This window comes from Bos indicus, chromosome 16, assembly GCF_029378745.1.
Source record: "Bos indicus isolate NIAB-ARS_2022 breed Sahiwal x Tharparkar chromosome 16, NIAB-ARS_B.indTharparkar_mat_pri_1.0, whole genome shotgun sequence".
Lineage (NCBI taxonomy): Eukaryota > Metazoa > Chordata > Mammalia > Artiodactyla > Bovidae > Bos > Bos indicus.
The window spans coordinates 8396755-8406114 of NC_091775.1; the positions used below are offsets into that span (position 1 = coordinate 8396755).

Here is a 9360-nt window from a genome sequence, read left to right on the forward strand (position 1 = left end):
TGGTATGCAGCCCAGACATTAGCATGAGTTACAGTGTATTCACAAGGACACATGAGAAAAAGTAGATAAGAGAATTGCTGAGGAAGGAACTCCTTTTGAAGGGCAACAATAATTTATGGAGACAATAAATCTGGGTCACTGGGAACTGAAAATATCAAACCTTTGACCTAATGCTTTTGTAAAAGTATAAAAGAAAATCTTAAGCTTGAAGTAAACAGGCAGTCCAAAAAGACTGAGAGGCTGCCTCATCGCCAACACCATTCATCTCTTCAGGTTGAATCCCTGGGTGCTGGAGCTGGACTCTGACAAGTGGTGCCTGAACAGGGACATTGAAGTGTAAGTAACTTGAGATTGTAATGTGGGACGGTTAGTATTGTACCTGTGGGTGGCTGGCACCCCTCTGCAGTTTACGCAGGATGAGGAGGGTACAGAATGAATAAGAATATTCTCTAGAAGAATGGGGTTCTCTGCATCTAAGAATAGACAAATGTCTATTGAAATATTGCTTCATGTGTTAGCCCATAGAAGCATTAAAATAAACACATGAAGACTGTCTAAATTTCTACGTTTGTTTTATACTTTGCATGGGCCAGAAAAGGTTCCTGTAGATGCTTTTGCTCTGTGGAATATGATTAGAAATGTCCTGGACTCCCATCATGGGGCTGTTAGATAGCCTATGGGGGAGGCTACAGTGGTGGGTGGTGGGTCTCCACTTTCTGCGCAGATCATGTTTTCTGCCATTGATGAAGAAAAGGAGGGAGACTGTTCTCTACCCTCAGAGGAAGGAGAGGACTTACAGGACTCTGCCGCCAGGCGCCCTGCCAAGCTCCTTCCCCTTCTATGCAAACCTTTAAAAGTTTATCCACCACTTTCTGATTTAAGGCAACCACTGCCACCTCCGCTTGTGCTTCCCAGGGCCCAAGAGTTCCCCACTTTGTCTCCAAAGCCTCCCAGAGCATTGCCTAAGGCTGAGAAAGATAAAGAGTTTTTTTGAAACAAAGGAGCTTTTAAAGCAGACTCATACACAATATACAGTGCATGCTCCTTGGAAAAAAACCCGCTCAGGGGGGCCTCACCCAGGCCAAAATAATAATAATAATAATAAATAAATAAAAATAAAAAAGATTAATCCTAATGGAAATGATTCTACAAATAAAAATTGTTTCTCTTGTGGCCAAATGGGGCATTTTTTGCTGGCAATGCCCTGCCAAGCAGGTACTACAAGCCGTGCCAATACAGACTAATGCCAACCCCCTGAAGGCACTTTGCCCCTGATACCAGAAAGGGTATCATTGGGCAAAAGACTGTAGATCTAAATATCATAAGGATGGGACTACGCTCACCCTTCAAGTACAGGGAGGTAATTTTTCCCTGTTTCAGGGAAATGGGCAGCAGGGGCAGCCCTGGCCCCAGTCAACAATGGGGCAGCTGCATTGAATCCCTTTATTCCCTTTGTCCCATCTCAGAACTCCTAAGAACAACCCCAGGTAGCACAGGACTGGACCTCAGTTCCACCACCACAACAATATTAACTCCTGACATGCCGGTTACTCTGATTCCAACGGGAGTGGCTGGCCCCCTACCTGAGGGCATTGTAGGGCATAGCTCACTTTCTTTTAAAGGAATTTCGGTGGTGCCTGGTGTAGTAGATTCTGATTATACTGGGGAAATTAAAGTTTTGGTCTCGCTGCCTATTAAAACTGTGCAAATTAATAAAGGTCAAAGAATAGCACAGCTTTTGCTTTTACTTTATTATCAGACAGGAAAAACCTTGATTTCTCAAGCTAGGAGCCCCAGAGGATTTGGATCTAGTGATCTAGCTTTCTGGGTGCAGGAAATTACAGCTTCTAGGCCTTTAAAAGATCTTTTAATTCAAGGAAATAAAATGTCAGGGCTGTTAGATACTGGAGCAGATGTCTCTTGCATTACTGGAAAAGATTGGCCCTTGTCCTGGCCGACACACTTAACCAGTGCCTGCCTGGTAGGAATAGGGTCAGTGCCCTCTGTTGCTAAGAGCTCACAAATTTTGACATGGTCAGATGAGAAGGGGGCACAAGACACGTTTTGTCCATATTTGGTTCTTTCACTACCTTTTTCTTTATGGGGGAGAGATATATTATCTCAGATGGGAATGCTTTTATATAGCCCAGATAAAAAGGTTACTAATCAAATGCTGCAAATAAGGTATAATCCTGATAAGGGGCTTAGTAAAGATCAGCACAAAATAGTTTCTCCATTAAAGCTGGTTCCTAACAAAAATACAGAAGGTCTGGGATATTCAAATTTATCCTGGAGGCTGTTGCTCTTGCTGCTGACCGTATTACCTGGAAATCTGATGATCTGGTATGGGTTGAACAATGGCCCTTAACAGCTGAAAAGCTACAGGCAGCTGAGGCTTTAGTTATGGAACAACTGACAGCTGGCCATATAGAGCCTTCTAATAGCCCCTGAAATACTCCTATTTTTGTTATTAAGAAAAAATCAGGAAAATGGAGATTATTATGGGATTTGAGGGCTATAAATGCAACTATGGAAGACATGGGGGCCCTCCAGCCAGGCCTCCCTTCCCCAGTGGCTGTGCCTTTTCAGTATAATGTGATAGTTATAGATCTACAGGATTGTTTCTTTACCATTCCCCTGGCTGTCCAGGATTGTAAACGGTTTGCCTTCAGTCTCCCTTTAGCTAATTTTAAACAGCCCTATAGAAGGTTTCAATGGAAGGTTTTTGTCTCAAGAATGAAAAATAGCCCCACCTTGTGTCAGAAATTTGTAGACCAAGCTGTGCAAAATGTTAGAGCAAAGTATAAAGATCTATATTTGATACATTATATAGATGATATTTTGGCAGCTCATAAGGACAGAACCTTGTTACAACAAATTTTATCTGAGTTGATTGAGGCCTTGGAAAGCTAGGGTTTAAAGATAGCTCCAGATAAGATACAAGTAAATCCTCCTTTTTCTTATTTAAAGAGAGTATTAAATACCCATACCATGACACACGCCCCTTTGCAGCTTCAGAGAGATTGTTTACTAACTTTAAATGATTTCCAGAAATTACTAGGGGATATTAATTGGATACACCCACACTTAAAACTGACTACTGCAGATTTAAAGCCTTTGTTTGATTGCTTAAAAAGAGATCCTAATCCCCGTTCTAAGAAAAAGTTGACTAGTGAGGCAGAGTCGGCTCTTGTTAAAGTAGATGTGGTTTTAAATGATCAGTTAATTAAGATTAATATTACCAGAGGATGGGATTTAAATATTCTCACCACAGAGCATACACCTACAGGATGCTTGTGGCAAGAAGGCCCATTGGAATGGCTCCATCTACCAGTGACCCACAAAAAAATAGTTTTATCTTATCCCAGCTTTGTGGCACAATTAATTATAAAAGGTAGAAAAAGAAGTGTGAAACTTTTTGGAAAAGAAGTGGCAAATATAGTGATTCCATTCAATAAGGATCAACTGCAATTTCTTTTACAAAATAGTGATGATTGACAAGTTGCCGTGATAGATTTCAGGGGTCAAATTTTGTTTCATTTGCCCTCAAGCCCTCTTTTGCATTAAAAAAAAAAAAAAATCCAGTGATTTTTCTGAAAAAAAAATTCTATTCAACCTTTGGAAGGGGCAATTTTAGTTTTCACAGATGGTTCCTCTAATGGTAAAGCAGTCACAATTATTAATAGAAAATTCCACGTTCAGGTAACTAAAGAGACGTCTGCCCAGAGGGCCGAGTTACGAACAGTTATTTGGGCTTTTCAACATTTAAGAGACCACACCTTCAATCTTCTGACTGACTCCAGATATATTGTAGGGTCATTTCCTCATATTGAGACTGCTAATATTCCAAAAAATAAAACTATCATCTTCTCCTTGTTATTTGATTTACAGAAGGAGATTAAGCATAGAGAAAAAATATTTTGTGAGACATATTAGAGCCCATTCTGGCTTGCCCAGCCCTTTACATGAAGAAAATGCTTTGACAGATACATTAACTAAAATAATTGCTTTAAACTTACATAAAAAGATTGACAAGGCCAAAAATTCTCACAAAATTCATTATCAAAATGCAGCTGGTTTAAGGTATGAATTTCATATCCCTAGGAAAGCAGCTAGACAAATAGTTAAGTTATGTCCAAACTGCCCAACATTTAATCCATCTCCACAATTAGGAGTAAATCCCTGAGGCCTTAGACCTAATATTCTCTGGCAAATGGACATAACTCATATCCCAGCCTTTGGAAAACTGTCCTTTGTGCATGTTACCATGGATACCTTTTCTCATGTTATTATAGCCTCTGCTAGATGAGGTAAAACAACAAGAGATATAATTCAGCACTTGTTTCAAAGCTTTTCCCAAATAAGACTCCCTGAACAGATAAAAACAGATAATGCCCCAGCTTATAATTCTGCCACTTTTAAGAGATTTTGTCAACAATTTTCCATAATACATTCAACAAATACCTTGTAATCCCCGAGGCTAAGCCATAGTGAAAAGGACACATCAGACTTTAAAAAATCAGATTGCTAAATTAAGACAGGGAAAATTTAAGTATTCCTCTCCACATCATGTTTTACGCCATGCTTTGTTTGTAGTTTATCATTTTAACATAGACACACAGGGCAGACTACAATGACAAGACACTGGACTCCTGAAAGGGCTACGACTTGGTCTCTGGTTAAGTGAAAAGACCTCATTACAGGAGAGTGGAAAGGGCCAGATATACTGGTAACTTGTGGGAGAGGGTATGCTTGTGTGTTTCCACAAGATTCCACTTCTGTTTGAACCCCTGAGGTTGCTAAAATCCCTGAAGTCCTGGAGTCTGGGGACAAAAAATGATGGGGAGACCAAAAGCTGGTTGAGTCCAGACCTGAGGGAGCCAAGAAAACACCAAAGGGTGAATGACCTTTCACCTGAGACTTCACCGCTAATACATTGCTTCAGACACCTGGTGCTTTAGGAGAGACATACTGATCGAGTTCAACCGTATTCTGCCCCACCTCATTGCCATCATCATACTTAAAGAACCACCTCAGCATGGTACCAACTTGGGGCCAGCTAAAACATCTCGCTCAGCGGGCTGAAAAATTAATAGGAAGTGGGAGATATGAAGCCACTCCTATGGTAATGTTTGTGGCTATGCTTGCTGTGTTGGCTTGTCAGCCGAGGCCTTCCAGTGCAGAAAAAGTTCACTGGGACTATTTGCTTAATCCACCTTCTTTCCAGCCTGTTGATTGGATGAATGAGCCCATTCGTTTTTTTGTTAATGATACTCTTCTTTTGGATGGGGCTTCCATCTATCCTAATAATGTTAAAACAGTGGTCAGCACTCCCTTCAGTTTTGTCAGGTGTGTCCGTTTATCCACCTATTTGCTTTGCCATACCTTCCTCTTTACAAGGAACAGCTCCAGTTTTGAATGGGTGCGTTAACACTTCCTTGAAAAGCATGCTTACTGATTCTCCGAGAAGCAATGGCAAGAGAGACTTTAGGTCTTTACAGCTATTGATGCTGAGGGCACAAAAAAGACTATTTGATGCCTTAAAAAAGGCAGCCCCCCACTTAAAGGACTATCCGAGCTGTGCACTCCCCACTCCGGACTCTGATGAACAAGGACTACAGGTCTGAAAAAGCATAAACAAAATTTCTGGCTTTCCTCATTGGAAAAAATGCACATACGCCATAAAGTTATCTATTCCCATTGCTGCCACCAGACATTTTCTGATCAAATGGGGGTGCCCCTATTGTTCAGATCAATGATTGAATTTGATTTTTAGAGCAATTATTAGATGACATGTTAATAGATGGGTTCCTCCTTTAGTGAGTTTGGATGGAATGGGTCCCATGCAGCCTGAGTTATGGAAAACATTGGCTGCTATAGCACCTGTGATTTTACATAGACCTTTAAGTGAACAAAGATATATTGTACAGGCCTGCGTACATTCTCCCTATGCCTTTTTGTTGGCCAAAAATCAGAGTGATTTTTACAATGTTACATGTGTAAATTGTTTTATATCAAATTGTGTTGATGGAAATGATTATAATAATTATAAGGCTGTGATGATTGTAAAACAACCACCATATTTGACGGTTCCTGTAAAATTAGAGGGACAATGGTTTGATGATTATACATTAAAAGTTTTATATGAAATTATAGGCTTAATTTCTCTACCTAAGAGATTCATTACAGCTCTGGTTGTGGAAATAACTGCTTTGATTGCCATAATTGCATCAGTCATGGTTTCTGCTGTTGCCCTGTCAAAAGAAGTGCATACGGCCTCGTTTGTTGATCAGCTGTCCAAAAATGTCTCCATAGCTCTTTCTATGCAGGAAATTATAGATAAAAAAATAAAAAATAAGGTCAATGCTTTAGAAGAAGCATTTCTGCTTATGGGACAAAAAATTACAAATTTAAAAATTAAATTGTCTTTAAGGTGCCATGCTGATTTTAAATGGATGTGCATTACCCCTTTACAAGTAAATGAGTCCATGAACTCTTGGAAACGCATTCAGAATCATTTCAGGCATATGGAATCATTCAGATTTTAATATTGATATTTCTAAGTTACATCAAGATATTCAGAATATGAAGCAGGCGGAGTCTGACTTTTCCTCTCAATGGCTTTCTAATTCCCTCTTTGAAAATCTGGAGGGGTATCTTTTCCATGGATCTTTTTCTATCATAATGATTAATATGGCCATGTGCTTATGCCTGTTAGTTCTGATTTGTGTACTGGCCCTGTGCCTTTTCAGAATACTCAACCGAAATGTTTCTGCTATATCTACTGAGTTTCATACCTATGCTCTAAAAAATAAAAAAAAGGGGGAGATGTCAGGAGCCACGTTAGGCATTACTGACAAAATGGAGGAACGGCCCCAGCCCCCTTTCTCATCCCATAGGCACAGACCCGGGATGAAGGAGTTAGGCCTTGTAATTCTGACTTGTTTTTTCCTCTCCTTGACTGAGTTGACTGAAAAGGAACATTAAGGTGCTTATTGTTCTTGAGAGGAACATGAAAAGACACAAAGCCTTCTGCAGCTGTGCTCAGAGAATAATTCATAAAGTTAATCATTAACATTTGTTTAAAGACTTTTATGAAAGAGTGTTCCAAGATGAGCACATAGGCCACAGCTTGAGACCATGGGAGGAATTGCTATCTGAAGTCTATTTGTGAAGAAAGTGTTTATGGCAAAAGAGTTTGCTAAATTTAGGGCTTAGGAATAAGTAAAATAGTTAGAAGCGAAAGATTTAAGGAATGTTGTAATGTTAGCATATTCTATTATAGCTTACAGAGATTAGGGAGTTTAGAGATACTATTAGCTAGAAGCCCTTTCTAAGAAATAGTGAGCTTAGGATACTAGGGGCAAACAGGACTTAAAAAGAGAAGAAATAAACTGAAGAATGTGGTATGCAGCCCAGACATTAGCATGAGTTACAGTGTATTCACAAGGACACATGAGAAAAAGTAGATAAGAGAATTGCTGAGGAAGGAACTCCTTTTGAAGGGCAACAATAATTTATGGAGACAATAAATCTGGGTCACTGGGAACTGAAAATATCAAACCTTTGACCTAATGCTTTTGTAAAAGTATAAAAGAAAATCTTAAGCTTGAAGTAAACAGGCAGTCCAAAAAGACTGAGAGGCTGCCTCATCACCAACACCGTTCATCTCTTCAGGTTAAATTCCTGGCTGCTGAAGCTAGACTCCGACAGGTGCTCCCTGGTCCTGAGGGTCCCTGCAGACTGGGGGGTGTCTGAGTTTAGGGTTGCTCAGGTTCTGGAACCCTGGGGTCCTGGGCCAGTTCAGGCCACCATTTCTCAACCAGGAGTTGGAGGTTCTGTAGATTCTTCTGTGTATGTGTCCAACTTCAACTAAAGAAACACCAGAAAGCAACTCACAGCCATGTGCATGCGGTTGGTGGTACTAATGGTTAAGAATCTGCCTGCCAATGCAGGAAATGTAAGAGACTCGGGTTTGATCCCTGGGTATGGAAGATCCACCAAAGAAGGAAATGGCAATCCATTCCATTATTCTTGCCTGGAGAATCCCATGGACTGAAGAGCATGGTGGACTATAATCCATAGGGTTGCACAGAGTCTGACAAGATTGAAGTGACTGAGGATTAGAGGCAGGATTCAAGTTACTCATGTTCTTTTTATTATTTGTTTACAATTCTGTCATTAATAACATATATTGTTTTAAAAACATACACTGGCTTAAAAAGCAGTGTCTTCTGTCAAATTTTAAACTTGCAATATGCTAAGTGGATAAAATGTACTTTTTTATTACAACAACATAATAACAGCTTAAAATCATAAACCTCAGAAGAGTTTGGTTGGGGGCTAGAAATGATTATTTGGGAAAACAGAGACCCTAGGTGTCTGTCCATTTCCAAGGCTCAGGTCTCAGGAGCAGTTGTACTGAGTGTAGGATGGGTGGGCAAGTTCTCCTACCCACCCATGTCATCTGGCCTCCTGCTCCTCCCAGGGCCTTGAGGCAAGGAGAAAACCCAAATTTTTAGCCTTGGATCCCAGAGTCCCCTGTTCTTCTGCCTAAGTCTCACTGACCAGGGAACCCACCAGTTGAATATTGCTGGCCATACTCTGCTCAGGGATACTTGATCCTGTGGGACATTTCTAAAAACGCCTTCAGCAAAGAGCAGCAAACAAGCCCAGTGTCTTGCATCTGAGCCCCAAAGCCAAATCTAGATCTTGGGAAGTCTTCTGAGTCCTGCACACCCTCCCCAGGGAGCCCTCTTCTGTCTGACTCTGCACCTCCTCAGGGACTCCATCACCTGTGTTGCTGTTGCAGGCTCTGCACTGAATCCCTGAAGACCTGGACCTGGACCCCATCCTGGACCCCAGAGGGGATGGAACCCACACAGCACCCGGAGCATCATGTGGACCAGATCAGGGGAGGCCTCACTGATTCTATCCTGAGAGTCCTCATTTAGTACAGCTTCAGTTGTTTTGCTGTGTTGATTTAGTATTAGTTTTATCTACAGTTTTATCTATATGTCTCATATGCATTAATATGTCCAATATATATATGTAAGTTTTTCATTAATTTAGTTTATTTTGTTACTTTTAAAATATTTTTTTTAAAAGCACACATGTATAGAATAGCACCCTCAGCAGAGGTAGAACTTAATTAATTGTCCTAAGGCCATCACCCTAGTGTCCACCACCAAGATCTCTCCCCTTGGTATGCAACTCAGTCTTCACTGAGTAAAGAAAGTGAAAATAAAAGTGAAGTCTCTCAGTCGTCCAAGAAGTCCGAAAAAAATCTGACATTTTTTGTGGCCCCATGGACTGTAGCCTACCAGGCTCCTCTGTCCATCGGATTTTCCAGGCAAGAAT

At 40.6% G+C, this 9360-nt stretch overlaps 1 long non-coding RNA gene across 1 annotated transcript; it reads left to right on the plus strand.

Annotated features, from left to right (window-relative positions):
• The first annotated feature begins 230 nt into the window (after nucleotides 1-230).
• LOC139176553 (uncharacterized) lies at nucleotides 231-9067 on the plus strand. Its single transcript, XR_011561016.1, has 2 exons — nucleotides 231-336; nucleotides 8813-9067. It is a non-coding gene; the product is annotated as an uncharacterized lncRNA (long non-coding RNA).
• Nucleotides 9068-9360: the final 293 nt, after the last annotated feature.